This window comes from Anabrus simplex, chromosome 1 (genome assembly GCF_040414725.1).
Source record: "Anabrus simplex isolate iqAnaSimp1 chromosome 1, ASM4041472v1, whole genome shotgun sequence".
NCBI lineage: Eukaryota > Metazoa > Arthropoda > Insecta > Orthoptera > Tettigoniidae > Anabrus > Anabrus simplex.
Window position 1 is genome coordinate 563688516 of NC_090265.1, and position 21653 is coordinate 563710168.

The 21653-nt window shown below is 41.6% G+C and overlaps 1 protein-coding gene across 2 annotated transcripts in view; it reads right to left on the reverse strand.

Moving 5' to 3' along the window:
• The window catches only part of LOC136869794 (phenoloxidase-activating factor 2), a 166805-nt gene extending 145857 nt beyond the window's left edge, over positions 1–20948 (reverse strand). For both annotated transcript variants that reach the window (XM_067144877.2, XM_067144876.2), the window contains exon 1: positions 20814–20948. The gene's annotated coding sequence lies outside the window, so the exon portion shown is untranslated. The remainder of the gene's footprint in view (positions 1–20813) is intronic.
• Between the last annotated feature and the right edge of the window lie 705 nt (positions 20949–21653).

The following is a 21653-nucleotide window of genomic DNA, read 5'->3' on the forward strand; positions in this document are numbered from 1 at the left end:
CACGCTACCCCTACACCACGGGGCCGGCCATCTTGATCTTCGCTGGCACTAAATTTATCTAAACATAAGGAAGAAAAAACAGAGCGTTCTTGATATCGTAACTGCACAACTAGTCATATTTTATTCAGTCCATCATGAAATAATCTCTTAATTTACTAGTGTTTGTGAAAGAACAATCCCTGATATTCTTCCAGGCCTTTTAATCTATATTTTCTTACAGCAGCCTTTATAAAATGTTTGTGATTTCAGACTAATATCTAATTTATCTCTAATATCTTGCAATAACGTTTTCTGTTATAATAAGCAAGACAAGGGAAAGAGGGGCAGAACGCATTACAGCGTAAAAACACGTTACAGCACTAAACTGCTGTGATCGGGAGAACAAGTGTTACAGAACGCATGTATGGTACGGCGTGGTAACTCAATGTTGAAAGCCTCGAAAAACTGAACTCCAAGGAGTACGAATGTAGGCGGAGTCATGGTGAATACACATCATAAACACAATTAGACACTCAGCCCTTCCTCTCTAATTTTACAACTTCTGTATCCCAAACATGAAATGCTACGTCTATGGCGGGCTCAGTGTCTACCTTAGGAACATCGTAGATTAAACCAACTCATCAGATTAGTACGCACAACTTTTGACAACCACCGTTTTGCATCGTATCAGTATCGTATCTCCGGTCTATCGTCCGACGATTGCAAACTCTGGAAGCAACGAATACTATATGAACCAAGCATCATTGCACCTTTGAAAGTATCTGATGAACATCATTTGATTACACCGAAGAAAGTGATATACTCGCAGATGTTTTTGAAAGCGGCTTCACTCCAAACCTACCAATCAATCACGAGTATGACAGTGCAGTGGAAGAAGTACCAACATACCAGCCGACAGTTCCAGAAATAATCAAATTTTCCTCACCGAGAGAAATCCAAAATCTGATAAAGAACCTACCCATCAAGAAAGATGCTGGATCTCATCTCTAACATAACCTTGAAGCACCTCACTGGAAAACACTATCATTCCTTGCATCTATATTCAATTGAGTTTTTCGTCTGGGGCACTTTCCCGACGCATGGAAACACGCATAAATAATTGCAGTTCGGAAGACTGGAAAACCTTTGTTACTACCAACGAGCTACCGACCAACAAGTGTATTACCAACGCTATCCAAATTATTTGAGAAAAACATCAACAAACGCCTAAATAACTTCTTAGAAGAAACATTTCTCCTTTCACATCATCAGTTTGGCTTCCGTCAGAGATATATCACTCACCAGCTACTACGTATTACGGAACATATTGCACGAGGTTTAGAGCTCAAGCATTACACTATTGCAGCATTCTTAGATTATACAAAGGCATTTGATAAGGTTTGGTACAAATACTTCTATGCTGTTGTAAACAACTGGAATCGCACATTACATACACAAAATCATCTACAGCTTCTTAATCCAGCGTACCTTTAGCGCACGCATAACCTCTACAAATTCAGAACATCAGCCCATCAAAGCCGGAGTCCCTCAAGGTTCTATTCTTGGTCCCACACTGTTCAAAATGTATACATGCGATATTTCTTCGCATCCAATCATCAACATCGCAATATATGGAAATGATACCGCTGTTTGCACATCACGCCATGGCATCTTAACTGCCACTCGCCGCATGCATGATTACTTGCAAACCATATCAGCTTGGTCAGATGACTGGAGAATTTCATTGAAGGTATCGAAGTATGAAACCATGATATTTACTATTCGATGTCCACTACTTCAACCACCAATAATTCTAAATGGAATAGCCATACCATGAACGCCTTATGACAAGGTGTTGAAGTGCCTGGAAGTATTCCTTAATCGACGTTTAGCATGGAAATACCACATAAAACAAACTAAATCTAACACAACTATATTTGCTCAAACAGGAAATCATCCCTCAAATTTGAATGTCCATTATTTCTGTACAAATCACTGCTACATACTTTATTCACCTACGCCGGCCCAGTCTAGGGAGGGGCGGCTCGAACCACTATCAGACGACTATAATCATTCTAAAATAAAGTTCTCCGTATCATCACCCATGCTCCTTGGTACGTTCGAAACAAACAATTGCACCGTGAACTTCAGTTAGACACACTGGAATACGTGATCTCAACTTAAGCCACGACATTCTTCAAGACGCTACAAAAAGTGCCCTTGGAAAACGTTCATCACTTCCACGCCAGATTAAAAGTCTTCTTCCTCAGGACATTTTGCTTTTGCCAAGAGCAGAGTCTGAAGATGATCAGTGAATGTTCTTATAAATCAGTATACTAATTTCAACTCGTATGCTGTTTCTTAGTGATTCTCTTAATCTACTGCCAAGTTATTTATTAAATATAACAAGTATTACAGGGAAACGGTTAACCAGAAACTGCAAATTGGATAATCACTGTGTGTTTGTGAACAATTGCAAGTTTTTGTCTCTCTTTCAGTTGTTTTCTGTTACAAAAGTGTTCTACCTTGTATTATTACAGAAAGGCTTATGAGGTCGACTTCAAATCATGTCACTGAGGAGAGTTTATTTTTACCTTGTATTTTTCTTTACTGATATAACATGTACCTATGTCGAACGATTAACTACTACATACACAAATCATAATACTACGTGCAAGTGAAGCTACGCTCCAAAATATCCCCTCCCTTTCCCCCTGCACCTACTCATCAGTGACAAACTCCAGTAGCACAGGCAGTGTTAACGAGCACCAGCCTTTTTTATTTGTATTAACGATAAACGTGAACTGTATTAAACACTTAATTTATGCAGAGACAAATTAAAATCCATTCATAAAAGGTCCTATATTGCACAATGTATATCTACTAATTATCGCGAAATTGACAGTAATTCACGAAAGTACCCCATAATCACGATTACAATGAAAAAACGGGGTTTATGGATAATACATGTGATTTAATACTTTATTTCAAATATAAAATATGTTTGTTCGTGAAAATATCTGCGTAAACTTTTTCGCGTATTTGATCTTGATTCTGTCTCACATATTCTCACTACAATAAGACAGGCAACAAATGCAGTTTAGTAGGTTTCAACAAACTGTAATAAAAACTAGCTCACGTAGGCCTATTTGAAGAAGAACGACCCTGAAGGTAAACTGTTCAGAGCCATTCCAGACCTTTCCTTTTTCTTCACTTCTGCTAGAGAAATTTAAAGGTGCCCAGGAATTAGATGGCACTTTAAAAAAAATATCAAGCCGTTGAAAAGATAGCGATGGTAAGTGCAAGAGAAAAAGGTGATGGAGACTGCGTGAATAGTATTCTGCTGGGCATGCTTGACGATCACCACAATCTTGCTTTAAAGTGTCTGCAACTTCTGTGGTTTCCAGTGACAAATGTCGAAGTGTCAAAACGAAAACAATATACTTTACGTCGTTTCGACACAGATGTGTCTTATGGCGGCGTTGGGATAGGGAACGGGTAGGAGTGGGAGGGAGGCGACCGTGACCTTAATTAAGGTACAGCCGCAACATTTGCCTTGCGTGAAAATGGGAAACCACGTAAAACCATCTAGAGCGCCACCGACAGTGCTGTTTGAAATACTATCTCCCGAATACAAGCTGACAGCTATGTGACCCAAAGGGCGCACACACTCGTTCGGTCCATAGTAAGAGCACCAAAGTATATTTGTCCATATTCGGAAGAACGATTCGTATTTACTGAGACAATGAGGTTAACCCGTGCGACTTAACTTCTCACTTTCCAATATGAAGGTTAAATAACCAGTGAAATTCACCGACTTTCTTTTTGTGCAACCACAGTTCATGAGGACAACACTCTCCATTCCCGCAAATATAACGGTCCGTTTAATCTGATAACAGTTTTAACTAAAGCTTTCCTAACACAATCCCTTCCGTTCTTTTGCGTAGTTTGTTTGTTAGAAGTTAAAACTGGACTGTCTGTGTAAAAATGACCAATAGTCTAAAGAAAGGCAACTTTTTAATTTTAAATGACTACTGATATCTTAAGGAAAAATCATATTTCTTTCCTGAGCTCATTTCACCCTAAATCTGAACAAATAAATGAATAATGGGTCCCTGACCCCGTGTGAAACAAGTTTATGTTGCATATAATTGCATTTCAGCCATTTTTGTTGTGGTCATATTTTGCTTATTATAGTGATAAGGTCATATTTGTTTATATTTTGAGCATTTTTTAATAAAATGAGGCGTCGTTTTAACCAGGTGCATGTTATCTGCGCCGAGTTTTAAATACAGGATTTCAAAATACAGTAGGTAGATGTATTTTCCTTTCTTTTCCCGAAACAGATAGGTAGAAAGCACTTTCTTTTTTTTAATTTTTTTTTTACAAGTTGCTTTACGTCGCACCGACACAGTAGGTCTTATGGGGACAATGGGACAGGAAAGGGCTAGGAGTGGGTAGGAAGTGACCGTAGCATTCATTTAGGTACAGCTCCAGCATTTTCCTGGAGAGAAAATGGCAAACCACGGAAAACCTTCTTTAGGGCTGCCGACATTGGGATTCGAACCCACTATCTCCCGAATACCGGATACTGGCCGCACTTAAACGACTGCAACTACCGAGCTCGCTTATAGCAGGTTCAGACGACATGATTCTGAGAAAGATGCTCTACGAACGTACGCCAACAGGTACCAAAAATTATGCCAATATTCCGTTTTTTGTGTTTTATTGTTTTTTTAAAGGAAAACGGAGTATGAACTGCATCTCAGGGCTATGATTTATATATATAAAATAAAATGTCCTGACTGACTGACACATTCATCATCGCCGAGCTAAAACTACTATCTGCGCACCTTTTCTGGATAGATTTACACCCTGGTACTGAATTGGTCGACCTCGGCAATCTTCGAGATTCGTACTGGCAACCTTTGAAACACAAACTATGAATCGCTTATGCATCGCTGTGCGACATCTGGCGTACACTTTACGTACTAGTACTGTTGTTATTTACACGGCAAAGCCAAACTATAAAATTCACTCTAGGGATAACATTCGCATCGAGAAATGTTATATAATGTGCGTGTGACACAGTTGTTGGCTTAAGATAACAAAGGTTTAGCAAAATTCATATCGATCGATCATATTATCGATTCAATTCAGATTTCATTTCCATTCAGTTGGCTGTACTAACGGAACCGGAATTGCTCCCTCCTTACTCCTCAAACCCGTACACAAATCTATCGATAAAAAGTGCGCAGATAGTATTAGACATAAAGAAATTAAATTTTTAGGATAAATTTATATTACAATGTAGGTGCTCGCTAAGGGAGGATTTTTGAATATTCCGTCGCTAAGGGGGTGAAAAGAGGGCGGTGAATGTTTAAAATGAGTGTATCTATATCTCAAAACTTTTGAAGTTTACAGATGTAAAAACTGGTATTTAGAATCTCGTTTAAAAATAAAGAAATACGTATTTTTTGGGAAAATCCCACTAGGAAGGGTGAAAAAGGGTGAACAAGGGGTTGAATGCCTTTAATGAGGATACTTATATCTCAGAAACTGAAGATATTACAGTCCTGAAAATTGGTGTTTGGAATCCCCTTTGAAAATAAAGAAACAAGCATTTTCTTTTGTGTTTGAAAATCCAATTAATGGGGGTTAAACAGGAAAGATAAATGCGGGGAATTTTTAGAAAGACTACATCTACAGTATATCTCAGAAACGTAAAATGTTACAGACGTAAAAATTGGTATTTGGAATCTCCTGTAAAAGTAAAGAAACATAGGTGCTTCGTTTTCAGAAACTCCACTTAAGGGGAACAAAAAAGGGGGTGAAATTTTAAATTGAACATGTCTACAGTATATCTAAAAAACTTAACATGTTACAGAAGTAAAAAATGGTATTTTTATCTATAATAAAAATAAAGAAACATGTATTTTTTCTTTTCGGTAAAAACCACTTGAGTGGGGGGAAAATGGCTGAAAATGGGGTTGAATTCTTTTTATTGGGATACTGAAAATGTTACAGACGTGAAATTTGGTATTTAGAATCTCCTTTAAAAATAAAGAAATACGTATTTTTTGTTTTCGGAAATCAACTTAAAGAGGGGGGGGGGGGTGAGAATTGAAAAATTAGTTGAATTATTTGTATGAAGGTACAATTACCTCAAAAACGAAAGAAGTTGCAGATGCGAAAATTGGTATTTGGAATCTGCTTTAAAAGTAAAGACACACGTATTCCTTTGATTTCGGAAAATCCAATGAAAGTGGGTGGGTGAAAGAATTGAAAAATTACTTTAATTAATTGTATGAGGATACTTACATCTAATAAAAACTAAAGTTGTTACAGACGTGAAAATTGGTATTTGGATCTCCTTTAAAAACAAAGAAAAACGCATTTTTGGGGGAAAATCATCTTGGGGACGGGGGTAAAAAGGGGTTGAATTCCTTTTATGAGGACACATATCTCAAAAACTGAAGATGTTACAGTCGTAATAATTGATATTTAGAAGATCCTTTACTAATAAAGAAACACGTATTTACCCCCCCCCCCAGAAAATCACGTAAGGGGTGGGGGGATGTGAAAGGAAGTTAAAAAGTAATCAGCGACAATACAGCAGACACATTTAATCATATAAACTGGCAGTGCTACAGTAGGTACATTAAAACTTTGTACTTTCATTCAGTATCATAGCCCTGAGGCCAAGTTCTTACTGTTTTCCTAAAAAAGATAACGAAAAATGAAGCATTAGCATGCTTTTTGGTATCTGTCCGCGTACGTTCGTGCTGCACGTCTTCCCCGGAACCATGTCTTTCAAACCTGCTACCTGTCTCTTTTTGGAAAAGAAAGAAAAAACATCTGCTACAGTATTTTGAAATCCCGTGGTTTGAACATCGACGCAGATAACAAGTATATTGTTAAAAAGGACGCCTCAATTTAAGCAAAAATGCTCAAAATATAACCAAATATGACCTTATAACTTATCAGTAAAATAAACAAAATATGGCCAAAGAAATAAAAATCGCCGAAATATGCATTTATATGCAATATACACTGCCCGACCAAAAAGAAAAGAAAATGAGGCACCCAAAGTGGAGTCGTGAAAAAAAATGAAACTTCACGTGTTGAGAAGGTATCTGATATTCCAGTGATTACAAAATCGAGTCAAATTCACAAAGAACTTGGCAGTATGAGCCCTTTATCAGTATGACCTTGCACCCTCTCTGGCCTGGTTGCATGCACTGATTCTGTTGGGACGGGTGTCATAAAGCCGTTGCATCCTCTCCTGAGGCAAAATGGCCCACAACTGTTGTAACTGGTCCTTGATATTCTGGATACTAGCACTGAGATGATGATGATGATGATGCTTGTTGTTTTAAGGGGCCTAACATCGAAGGTCATTGGCCCTGGCACTGAGATAGACTTGACGTCCGAGCTGGTCCCACACATGTTCTGTCGGGGATAGATGTGGGGATCTTGCTGGCCACGTAAGTACCTCAACATCTCAGAGACACGTGCCGTGTGTGAACGACCGTTGTCCTGTTGAAAAATGAGGACGCAGGATGTCCGTAACGTGCCGCTGTGCCGTTAGAGTTCCCTCAATCACTACCAGCCGTGGCCTGAAATCATACCTCATGGCTCCCCGCACCAAGACGCCAGAAGTAACATCGCTATGCGTCTCTAAAACATTGGAAGAATGGGACCTCTCCCCATCTCGCCGCCATTCTCGCAGACGATGGTTATCCGGGGTAGGGCAGAACAGCGATTCATCGCTGAACACAATGAGACGCCATTCTGAGAAGTCCAAGCTTCTGGGTCACGGCACCACTCCAAACGCACTCCTAGTCCGGCTCACTGCTAGTCTGCGACCAATGGTGCGGGATGACACAGAATGTTGCAGGGTGTCCATTACTTGTTTGCGGATGGTAGTCGCAGATGTGAACGGGTTACGATGTGTTAGGTGCACAATACGACGAGCCTCCCTTGTGGTGGTCAGACGTGGTCGATCGGAACCTTGACGGCGAGTATGCCTGCCTTCACGTTTCCATGCAGTCCAACATCGGGCCACTGTTACATCCGAATGACCCACAAATCTGGATGCTGAATGATAAGACCAGCCGGGCAAATTGGTGACCCACAATGGGACCCCTTTCAAACTCTCATGTGCTGAAACGCTGTCTCACACGGGTACACGGTATTTCCGTATGCTTCACATTGATCACTCAACATCTTACGCTGTTTATGCCCCTTATATACACTACCACGCCTGGTAAGAACACTAAACGCGAACAACACTAATGCATTCTGATGGCCGTTCTACCTGTCACGGAGAATTGCTACTCAAATCATTTACACACCCGCCGAAGGTGTGTACATGTATGAAGTTACATTGACATCCGATCATTTCTTCTGGGTGCTTCAAATTTTTTATCAAGCAGTGTGAAATTACTTTAAACGGGGCCAGAGACCCATCGTTCACAGTTATTCTTTAGGTTTCGGGTAAAATAACATCAGGAATGAAATATGACTTTTCCTTAACATCCGAATCTTATTGATAACAATCAAAAGAGCTTCACTTCTACGTGGATTCCTAACCACAAGGGCATGACTTTTCATTTTCAAGAATCGCACTGGTCAAAACTATCGTGTCATATGCCTCTCCTATGTGATGTACGCTGTACACAAGGAGTATTGAAAAGTGTCTACGACGTATGTTAAATTAGAGCTGCAGGGGGAACAAGCTGCTCTTAGAACTGGGCGACAAACTCAGGACCATATAAGTTGCATTTGAATGTTGACGGAGAAGATGAACAGCCGAGGAAAATAGGTTACTTCGCATTCTTAGATCTAGCTGAGGCATTTGATTCTATGACTAAGGAAATCGCTTCGGAACCCTCACGCACCAGATAAGATTGTTAGAGTAATCAAGAGCATCTATAAAGTTTGTGGAATGGTCAGACTAATGATTAGAAAAATAAGATTTTTTTTTTTTTTGCAATTTGCTATAGGTCTTATGGCGACGATAGGATATAAAAAGGACTAGGAGTGGGAAGGAAGCGGCCGTGGAAATTAAGGTACAGCGCCAGCATTTGCCTGGCGTGAATATGGGAAACCACGGAAAACCATCTTCAGGGCTGCCGACAGTGGGGCTCGAATCCACAATCTCCCGAATGCAAGCTCACAGTTGTGCGTCCCTAACCGTACGGGCAACTCGCTCGGTACAAATAAATAAAACTAGCAGTTACGCCTGTGTACTTGCATAGCTTGGCCTATGATATCTCTAAGAGCAAAGTGCTGAATTTCGGAGGCAAGGAAAAGGATATCAACATCAAATGGAAGGGAGAACAGTCAGTTCTTTCAACTATCTGATGATGATAATGATGATGCTACTTGTTGATTAAAGGGGCCTAACATCTAGGTCATCGGCCCCCTAATGGCACGAAATGTAAGCACAAATAAAAATCCATAATTCTCCACTGACGAGAGTTCAAAACGCGAGGACGGAGAATGAATGGATGGATATGAATTTAAAACAATCAGTGGATCCGACCCGCAATGCCAATGCCCCACATTCCCAGAAACTAGCGTTAAACAATAGTATTACTGCTTCTAAAGCACAATACTAATCGATTATGTTTGTAGTAGTCTAAAGGGGTCCAAAATCCAGGTAATCGGCCCCTCATAATGGTACTTATCGCTAGGAAAGTAGAACCATAGTATTTGTCATGTTGCGGTACTGATCAAAAGTAGCGTAGACTTGCGGTATTCCACACATTATGGTACTACTCACAGGTAATGTAATGCGCACATGTAACACAGACCTATGGTGTTTCGCACACTGTGTCGCTATTTACAGGCAACGCAAACCTATAATGTTCTTCACACAACTGGACTAACCACAGGGACTCGCACTATCCCGTGGTGTTCCTCATATAGTGGGTACTAATCATAGGCAAGGCAGAACCATGGTGTCGCTCATATAGTGGTATGAATCACAGGTACTGTAAAATGCATCCTGAGTACACACTGATGTTACTAATCACAAACCTTTTTGGTACCTAACATAGTGGTACTACGCGCAAGTAAAGGCGATTCATGGTGTTCCCTGTGTGATGGTACTAATTACAAGTAGTATCACGGTACTAATTTGATCATCCCTTTGTCGTCCCTTACGACAGGCAGGGGATACCGTGGGTGTATTCTTCGTCCGCGTCCCCCAACCACAGGGGGTTCTGTGTTTGGTCCGCGAGAGGTATTTTATTTGCCCTCAGTCCGCCGGCAAGCCGGTTAGGACCCCCCCCCCCCCCCTATCCGACACGTGGAACGCGCCAGTGGGAGTATCACCTCTCCCCCTTCTCTGGCAGCGTAGCAGGTTCGTGGTCAACTATCTGGGCACAGGAATTTCTTAAGATGCTAAGATCAAACATGAAAACAATAATAATACAGTTGAAAACTCCAATGTCATCTATTACCAGCTGAGTCAGAGCTTAGTCAGCAAAAAAGAAGTATCACATACAGTACCGTAGCCAGCGTCGGCTGATGGGTGGGTGTTTATACAGTAGTTACAATATGATGGTAGAACACAATGAAGGTGCATGCATGACTTGTCATTATAAGGACACTGATACAACTAAATTACAGATATGTTGGTTCTACAGTTATGTCTCTGAATATTTATTTAGGTTATTGTTATTGTCAGTTTCTGTTTTATTCCCTATTTGTAAAAAAATTCTAGTGGGGGGAGTACTAACCCCCAGTAAACACCCCCCCTTCCCCCTCATGGCTACGTATCAGATCACAGAAGATCAAGCTTCAGATCTATAAGACTGTCCCTGTCCACTTCACTGAATGGCTCAGAGACACTAAGGTATGATAGCAGCGTAAGAAGTTCAGAAATGAAATGCGTACGTTGAAATGTGTGTGTGTGTGTGTGTGTGTGTGTGTGTGTGTGTGTGTGTGTGTGTGTGTGAGAGAGAGAGAAACGAATGAATGAATGAATGCAGAACAAAGCTGTAACAGAAGAGCTTGAGGTGACATCTGTGGTGGATGACATCAACAAGAGAACTCAAATAATTTGGTCACCTGGTCCTAATAATAATCTTGTTATTGGCTTTACGTCCCACTAACTACTTTTATGGTTTTCAGAGACGCCGAGGTGCCGGAATTTAGTCCCGCAGAAGTTCTTGTACGTGCCAGTAAATTTACCGACAAGAGGCTGACGTATTTGAGCACCTTCAAATACCACCGGACTGAGCCAGGATCGAACCTGCCAAGTTGGGGTCAGAAGGCCAGCGCCTCAACTGCCTGAGCCACTCAAACCCGGCTTTGTGGTCAGATATGAGGGAACAAGAAGAAAGACGTCCAGGGATGGATTGGGATTATGTGGTTAATGAAAGTGCGAAGTACCGAGGAAAGAACCCTAACGAAGGAAGGCAACTGGCCCAGGACAAGTGGTGGTGGTGATTATAGTTTCAAGAGCAAGTACAACTCAGCAACTATCCTCTATTAACACTAATCAGAAAGGCGGAAGAGTTCGACAGTTCAAAAAATGAAGGTATCGGAAAAGGAAAGACGAGGGCCACGAAGGGCGTGAAAATGAAATACTCCTTAGGCCTCGAAAACCTAATATCGTCGGAGTCGGAAAAGAACAAGAGTTGACTAAGGGAGGCTGGTTAGTGAGGAGCCTGGTTCAAGTAGGCTTAAGTGGAAGCAATACTAGGACTCAGCTAAGGGCACCGTAGTCGCCAATCCTCACTCCCAAGTTAAGAGTCTGTGGGCCCCTTTTATTCGCCTCTTACGAGAGGATGTCATGGTTGTTATCCTAACGCCCCCACACAGAGAGGAATCGCACGGGACAGAACAGAGTACCACCGAGTGAGTTGGCCATGCGGTTAGGGGCGCGCAGCTTTGAGCTTGCATTCGGGAGATAGTGGGTTTGAACTCCACTGTCGGCAGCCCTGAAGATGGTTTTCCGTGGTTTCCCATTTTCACACCAGGCAAATGCTGGGGCTGTGCCTTAATTAAGGCCATGGCCTTAAAGCAACACAGTACCGAAGAAGCAGAAGGAGAAGAACCGCACTTGCATTGGCCAGGATTAGAACTGTGACTGTCTTTGGATTACGCTACTCGGCTATCACAACCCCTGACCTAGAGCGTTTTAGAGCTTCAGTGGTCTTGAAATTATTCTTCTCCTTGTTGCTATCATAAATGGGCGTTTTTAACGTGCCAGTAAAAACAAAGGTTTCTCGCATTAAAAAGAAATAATAATGGTACTACTACGTGCAGATAGTTGGATTTGGCTCCGTTTAGACTGCCTGCGTTTCAATTTCTGAAATTCTGTTTTAATCTATGAGATGGCAGAGAACTAACCTCTGGCAGAGTTATTATTTTTTTTTTTACATTCTGATTTTGTATGACATGCACTGTCGAATGAAAGTTGCAGCCTTTCAAAAATAGACTGCCTCTGCCGGGTTTAAACCGACAATATTTGAATCCAAAGGGAGACACTCCACCGCTGATCGACGGAGGGAGCTTTTTAAAAAAAAGAAAGAATGATGATAACAGATTCCATCAGGATTCTGTTCCGCAACCATAAGCGCTGCAGGTGAACACCATGCGCATCAGAGTATCGTCAAGAGGTTTCATAGTAATCCCCAAGAATAGCCAATTGAAGATCTAAGACCTGTCTATGTCTTTCTTTCGTGTGTTGAACATTCTAGCGCAATGGGTTAACGCAGTCATACGCACAACAGAGATACCGGGTTCAATTCCCGTGGGTGGTCACAGTTTCAGCTCGATCGTTTTAGCTAAGATCAAGAGGGTACTGAGCAAGGTCGCACCCAGGAATATTTTTGGGAGGAGGTTAGGATTTGAGAGGGGGCGGGATGCTTCCGAAAACAATAACTATAGTAACACATACTTTTTACTTTCAAACAGATTTTAGAGACAGAAACGTTTGAAATAGTTTCAGAGTAGTACCTTTTACAGCTCAACGGGTGAGAAAGGTAAATTCATAGCGGTCTGATGGGCAGAACTCGCTTAAACACGCGCGTCCAGTGCGACATAAACCTTTGTTTAAAAATGGGGGTTAAATTTAACAATGTAAGTGTTAAAAATATTTAGAGGTATCATTCATTTTGTAAACATTCTAGCGACTCGATAACATTATTTATTTGTATATGCTTACTGAATTCGATTTTCATAATGCAAAATGCATTAAGAACATGAACAACAAACAGTCCGTATCACTCACCAAAATTAAAATTTCCATTTATATTTTCAGTAAATTTGTCAACTGTATTCATGGAACAGGTTTTAAAGATGGTACAAATTTTATAGCTTAAATTCAATTGTTTATTTAGCAAATGCTTGTTTTTATAATATTTAAAAATCATAGTAGGCTGTTCCAAAACCCATATAGGCTACGCTGCTTAAATTTGTCAAGTTCACTTATTTCGGAGGGGGTTCTACCCAGATAACTCCCCCCCTTCCGTTTACGACCTTGGTACTGAGGGCTGGACACGTACTACGTACGAGTGGTAAGAGGATAATGAAGAAAAACTTAATACTTAGCCAGAAGTATTTCTAAAAGTTGGTAGCTCAAAGCTGAGTTGGACGAATGCCAGGACATCGAAATCCTAGGAACCAAGAACTGGAGGAGTATGGCAATGAGCAAGAAAGATCGTCAGGAGCGTCTGAGGAAGGCCAAGGCCCGCAGAGGCAAGTGGTGCCTGCCATTCATGATGCAATTGAACTTCTGAGTCCGAAATGCTCTTCACGAGTAGACACGGTATGAAAAAGCATGGTCATCGAAAGTAATAGCCATGGAATAAATAAATAAATAAATAAATAAATAAATAAATAAATAAATAAATAAATAAATAAATAAATAGAGCGGTTTGGCTACGCGGTTTAGATCAGGTAGGTGTGAGCTTACATTCAGGAGATAGTGGGTTCGAACCCTACCGTCAGTAGCTCTGAAGATGGTTTTCTGTCGTTTCCATTTTCGCACTAGGCAAATGCTAGGCCTGCACATTAATGAATTTCTTCCTTCCAAGTCCTAGCCCCTTCATATACCATCGTCGCCAAAATACGAGTACGTTGCAGTCGATCCGACGTTAAAATCATTAGACAAATCTTGGGTCCAAAGAAGTTGCAAAATGACCTACATACTTTCCGGTTGAGATCAAATCAGGAACTCTATAAAACCATCTAAAAAAATTACGACGACGATGAGGAAAAGAAGACTGGCCTTTTACGGACACATTAAAAGGATGAATCAAGAGAGGTTGGCCAAGAAAATGCTCCTTACCGAGTAAGTGGCCGTGCGATTTCCTACCTCATCGACGCCGTAAGACCTATCTGTGTCGGTGCGACGTACAGCACAATTGTACAAAATACTCGTTCTTCAAAAAAGTGGTGAATACAGCCTGGGTGGCTAATACAAGTGCACTAAGACCTAGCAGAAGTGGGTGTCGAGGCGGAAGAGATGCAGAACATGACAACATTTTCGAAAAAGTTTGCGGGAGTGAGGGATGCACCCGAAAAGCCACTGGCCAAGCCATCTCAGTGGAAGAAATAAAGGAGAAGCTAGAAAGAGTGGAAAGAGGAGGGCATTAGTCTGCATGACAGGACAGGTAGGTAGATCGTGTAAACGTGGCCGAGAGGTAGCCGTATAGATGAATAATAATAATAATAATAATAATAATAATAATAATAATAATCCACATCCATGTGCTGTTTAATCACCTTTGTTGCTACTGAATTCCAATATACAACATTGCCGTTGATGGCGACAATATCTTAATCTGCTTACACTCCAGGGTCGGTTTTTCCCTCGGACTGAGCGAGGGATCCCACCTCTACCGCCTCAAGGGCAGTGTCCTGGAGCTTCAGACATTGGGTCGTGGGATACAACTGGGAATATGACCAGGCGGCCTCACCTGCTATGCTGAACAGGGGCCTTGCGGCGGACGGGAAGATGGGAAGGGATAGACAAGGAAGAGGGAAGGAAGCGGCCGAGGCCTTAAGTTAGGTACCATCCTTGCATTTGCCTGGAGAAGTGGGAAACCACGGAAAACCACTTCCAGGATGGCTGAGGTGGGAATCGAACCCACCTCTACTCAGTTGACCGAGGTTGAGTGGACCCCGTTCCAGCCCTCGTACCACTTTTCAAATTTCGTGGCAGAGCCGGGAATCGAACGCGGGCCTCCGGGGGTGGCAGCTAATCACACTAACCACTACACCACAGAGGCGGACTGATGGCGACAATAACGACAGTATTATCTCAGAGCCGGGCAATATCTGATCTTCGTTACTTTGTAAGAAAGACATTCGACTGCATAGAAAAATAATAAGGGTATTGATTTTACATCCCACTAACTACTTTTATGGTTTTCGAAGACGCAAAGGAGCCAAAACTTTGTCCCACAGAAGGTCCTTTCAGTTCCATTTAATATACAAGGCAGGCGTATTGAGCATCTTCAAATATCCGCTAACTTTAGCTAAAATATTAAATACTAGCTGATGTACCCGTGCTTCGCTACGGGATTCTCAGAAAGACTGACTTCGTGGTTTTCCTAACCTGAAATCAACGTAGGTCATTACAAAAACGTAAGTATGAATGTAACGATTAAAAGCAATGCTATCATATAAAATACTCGATCAAATGGAAAGCCGCACGTTTTATCACTTTTAACGAACAGTGCTGCGGTTAGATTGCGGTGCCAATCTAATAGTCCAAAGTTCCAGAGCTGGGATGACCAGGCCGCAGATTGCCATGAACACTCATCTGCCATTATTCTGCTAAATATGGACACTGTTCATTCCAATCAGTGCCTCAGAGTAGGGATTGAATAGCCCGAATGCTATGATGATCCAGTGTGTTACGTACCAGTAGTATCAGAAAATTTATAAACCAGGGGAATGGCATGCTAAAGAAGAAAGTTATCTAACTCCCCAGCTACTTCCCATCAATATTCAGACAGGATGTTACACTCTGTACGACTGGGCGAGTTGACCGTGTGGTTAGCGATGCGCAGCTGTGAGCTTGCATCCGAGAGATAGTGGATTCGAACCCCATTGTCGGCAGCGCTGAAGATGGTATTCCGTGATTTCCCACTTTCACACCAGTCAAATGCTGGGCCTGTACCTTAATTAAGGCCTAAGGCACTCCTAGCCCTTTCCTATCCCATCGTCGCCATAAAACCTATCTATGTCGGTGCAACGTAAAACAAATAAAAAAATACTCTGTACGCAGCAGTAATCCTATCTACCGGAGATCAGGGGCAACAGAAGACACAAAGCACATCACGACAAACAATGGTCAATGTAATGTTATTGTTGATCAATGTTAGGAGCTTTCTATATTGTAGGCCTTCACATTTAATTTTCTTTCGATTCTGTGATTTGTAAAATATTTTATACCATAAACTGTAGTTTCTTATTCTCCGACTTTAAATACCGATTTTCATTAAATACTGTTTACCCGTTTTCTCGTTACTCGGCGCTGATATGGACTTAGTAACAAAAATCCAAATTCATGAATATCTTTGTGATCATAGCCAGTACGGTAACAATGTATATGACATGAATAATAGGAAATTTAATACTATATAAGTTATGTAGCATTCATCGATTACACCTCTAATAAGAAATATTTGAGAATTACATTTTAGGCCTTCCCCTAAACTACCATTTCACTCAGCGTGAATAAAATAATTTACAGCCTAGACTATAGCGACTTATTTCCTGACTTTGTATACCGATTTTCATCAAGATAGGACTACTAATAACAACAATATTTGAGAATTAAATTTTAGGCCTTCCCCTAAACTACCATTTCACTCAGCGTGAGTAAAATGATTTATAGCCTAGATTGTAGAGGCTCATCCCCCGGCTTTACATACCGATTTTCATTAGACCACTAATAACATAAATAGTTGAGAATTCAATTTTAGGCCTTCCCCTAAACTACCATTTCACTCAGCGTGAGTAAAATGATTTATAGCCTAGATTGTAGAGGCTCATCCCCCGACTTCACATACCGATTTTCATTAAATTCACTTCAACCGTTTTCTCGTGATGCGTGTACATACAGACAGACAGACAGACAGACAGACAGACAGACAGACAGACAGACAGAAATTACGGAAAAGTAAAAAGTGCATTTTCTTGTTACTATGGACATGACCGATACAGAAATACCATTATTTTCAAATTCTGAGCAATGTACAGACAAAACTCTTATTTTATATATATAGATATCAGTTAAAAGTACTACAAGGTCAAATGGAAACACTCAAAGGAATATGTACTGAATAAAACTGACAACTGTCCATAGGGTAGATCATGGCAACTTACTGGCAAAAATAAGTGTAATAGGACTTGACAAAAGAGTGACTGAATGGATTGCTATATTTCTAGAAAATAGAACTCAGAGAATTAGAGTAGGCGAAGCTCTATCTGTCCCTGTAATAATTAAGAGGGGAATTCCTCAAGGTAGTATTGGACCTTTATGTTTTCTTATATATATATACACAGTATATATATATCAATGAAATGAAATGACGTATGGCTTTTAGTGCCGGGAGTGTCTGAGGACATGTTCGACTCGCCAGGTGCAGGTCTTTCGATTTGACTCCCGTAGGTGACCTGCGCGTCGTGATGAGGATGAAATGATGAGGAAGACAACACATACACTCAGCCCCCGTGCCAGAGAAATTAACCAATGAAGGTTAAAATTCCCGACCCTGCCGGGAATCGAACCCGGGGCGCCTGCGACCAAAGGCCAGCACGCTAACTATTTAGCCATGGGACAGGGCTATATATCAATGATACGTGTAAAGAAGTGGAATCAGAGATAAGGCTTTTTGCAGATAATGTTATTAAGTACAGAGTAATAAATAAGTTACAAGATTGTGAGCAACTGCAAAATGACCTCGATAATGTTGTGAGATGGACAGTAGGCAATGGTATGATGTTAAACGGGGTTAAAAGTCAGGTTGTTAGTTTCACAAATAGGAAAAGTCCTCTCAGTTTTAATTACTGCGTTGATGGGGTGTTAATATAAGGAAAGATCTTCATTGGGGTAATCACATAAATTCTTTCTTAATCTGCTTACCCTCCAGGGTTGGTTTTTCCCTCGGACTCAGCGAAGGATCCCACCTCTACCGCCTCAAGGGCAGTGTCCTGGCGCATGTGATATTGGGTCGGGGGAGACCAATGGGGAGGATGACCAGTACCTCGCCCAGGCAGCCTCACCTGCTATGCTTAACAGGGGCCTTGGTGGGGGATGGGAAGGTTGGAAGGAATAGACAAGGAAGAGGGAAGGAAGTGGCCGTTGCCTTAAGTTAGGTACCATCCCGGCATTTGCCTGGAGGAGAAGTGGGGAAACTACGGAAAACCACTTCCAGGATGGCTGAGGTGGGAATCGAACCCACCTCTACTCAGTTGACCTCCCGAGGCTGAGTGTACCCCGTTCCAGCCCTCGTACCACTTTTCAAATTTCGTGGCAGGCCCGGGAATCGAACCCGGGCCTCCGGGAGTGGCAGTTAATCACACTAACCACTACACCACAGAGGCAGACAATCACATAAATATGATTGTAAATAAAGGGTACATATCTCTGCACGTGGTTATGAGGGTATTTAGGGGTTGTACTAAGGATGTAAAGGAGAGGGCATGTATGTCTCTGGTAAGACCCCAACTAGAGTTGGGATTGCCAGGATTACTTGATTCAAGAACTGGATAAAATCCAAAGAGAAGCAGCTCGATTTGTTCTGGGTGATTTCCGACAAAGTAGTAGCGTTAATTTCTTTTTTTTTTTTTTTTGCAAAGTTTGGGTTGGGAAGACTTGGGAGAGAGAAGACGAGCTGCTCGACTAAGGGGTATGTTCCGAGCTGTCAGTGAAAAGATGGCGAGGAATGACATCAGTAGACGAATAAGTTTGAGTGGTGTCTTTAAAAGTAGGTAAAATCATAATATGAAGATAAAGCTGGAATTCAAGAGGACAAATTGGGGCAAATATTCGTTTATTGGAAGGGGAGTTAGGAATTGGAATAACTTACGATGGGAGATGTTCATTAAATTTCCAATTTCCTTGCAATCATGTAAGAAACAGCTAGGATAATAACAGATAGGGAATCTGCCACCTGGGTGACTGCCCTAAATGCAGATCAGTAGTGAATGACTGACTAAAAAACAAAAATGTAACAATCGGTTAAATTAATCGTTAGTTAATAGGAGATAAGTAACTGGTAATTGAAGCATAATAAATTAGGATAAGGGGCTTATGGCCTAGATATCAGGCCCTTTAAAACAATAATAATCACCAATCAAATTAGAATAGCATTTACAAGTTTTAGGATATAATCTAGGGTAGTTTTTTTTTTTCTACCAGAAAAAGGAAGAAAACATGTAGGCCTACCGTTAGCAACCCATAATAGGGATTGATTGTGGGTGGCCTTGTGCAGGTCTCTCTAGTGGACGTCCATGGGCGACCTGTCCGTCTGGGGGTGTGGTGATAATGAGGTAGGGAGATGATGAAACCCGGCGTCGGCGTATAGCCTACTCCTGGTTTAACGTCTCCATCCCACGGAGGAATCGCCATCAACAGCTTCGTATGTCCTAGCTCCAAATTAACAGTGCGGAAAAATGAAAATACACAGCTTGTTTCCAGTCATTTGACCAGGACAGGAATGGAATGAATGAAGCCCCTTCTAGCGACGAGGATAGGATTTATGCCGGCTGCCGAAACCTGTTGCACTCCTCTGGGGCAATGATTAATGACTGACAGATGATATGAAACGATACTGGAATGGTGTTCGAATGAAAGATGACAGGGAAAACCGGAGTACCCGGTGAAAAACCTGTCCCGCCTCTGCTTTGTCGAACACAAATCTCACATAGAGTGATTGAGATTTGAACCACGGAACCCAGAGGTGAAAGGTCAACGCGCTACCACCTGAGCCACGTGCGGAGAGGTTTGTAATTGAATCCAGGCTTTTGGCATGCACTCTAGTGATTAGAAATGGTATACTACAACCTCTCCTAGGCGGTTGATTCTTTTTTTCCGACCAACGGGACTGGAACCAACTAACCACGGTGTTAGACCATAAAGACATTTTTTTGCTAGTGGCTTAACGTCGCACCGACACAGACAGGTCTTATGGCGACATTGGGATAGGAAAAACCAAGGAGTTGGGAGGAAGCGGCCGTGGCCTTAATTAAGGTACATCCCCAGCATTTGCCTGGTGTGAAAATGGAAAGCACGAAAAATCATCTTCAGGGCTGCCGACAGTGGGATTAGAATCCACTATCTCCCGGATGCAAGCTCACAGCCACGCGCCCCTAACCGCACGGCCACCTCGCCCGGTACCATAAAGACTAAGGCACCAGACAGGCTAATATGGAGATAAATATAGGGTTGGTAAGATCTTCTTAAATTGGTTAACCTACGCTAATTGCGACTTATACCAAGTATTGTACGTGCTATATTTTTCAGTTAGGTAATCCGATTCTACAAGAGTGTCAGTATTTTGTTGACGAAATGCAATTACTTTTTTTTTGGGGGGGGGGGGTGGCGGCGATACTTTCATTATTATCTCTACCTCCCGTAGGGGGATCTTTGTTCTCCGTCCAATGTCAGGTGTCACAACAATGCCGTTTCACTCTGAAATCTGAGCTGTCAGTTTCAGTGTGAAGTAGGCACATCAATAGTTACAGAGAGTTTTCAACCTTAACTTCCTACTTCCGGCTATATTGGGCTAAGTATTCGAAATATTGGAAAGTAGCATAGCTTTTTATAAATACAGACATTGGTTGCGCGTACTCACCCACAGAATATTCCACTGTTGTTTTCAACTGCCGCGGACTAGGTCTAACAGCTCCGCCTTCTTTGTACACACTGACAACACGTTCTTCTAGCTCTGTGGCGCACGTATCACTGCCAGGCTCTTTAGTTCTCCGGCTGGCGGGGAAGTGAGTCTCGTGACGTCACGGCACAAGATGACCAACCAGCCAGCAGCGCCTGGGCCATCCCGTAACCATACCCCTTTATTTACCTGGTAATTTACACCTCTCGCTTAATATGCTTGCAGTTCCACAATATTGTCCGGCATTCAGCTTAGCAACTTCATTAAATTTTCCTGCACAACCGGCCACATTTACTGCATATCGTCTCTAGTTTCACACGAGTTATTATTTATAAGACGGACCACCATACCACATATGTAGAGGCATGATATTTTCGCATTAACGACAACAAATATTTTGAAGCAATTTTGAAATATCTTAACAAATTGTGATTCTGGTTAAGAAATGAGTGATTTCGTTTTCGCGAATTAAAACGAATTAAAGCGACAAGGCCAGTTTAACGCGAAATTAACTTATTTTGCGATAAATGTGAAACTGCAGCGAAATTCGTAGAAAATAACGATCTATATCCTAGGAAATACCTTATCCCTTCCTGTACACAGAACAGCAACCTACACAAAATTATTCACCGTTACTGCAGCCCGACAATGGGATCTCTTACCACTGGACGTCAGAAGCATGTCCAGCAGCTCAGCTTTAAAACATGCCTGTGTCGAAGTACTAGGTAAACATGCATGAATCATCAAGTTATGACCTGAAAACACCTCCTCCTGCCGCCTCTTCATCATTATTTCCCTCTA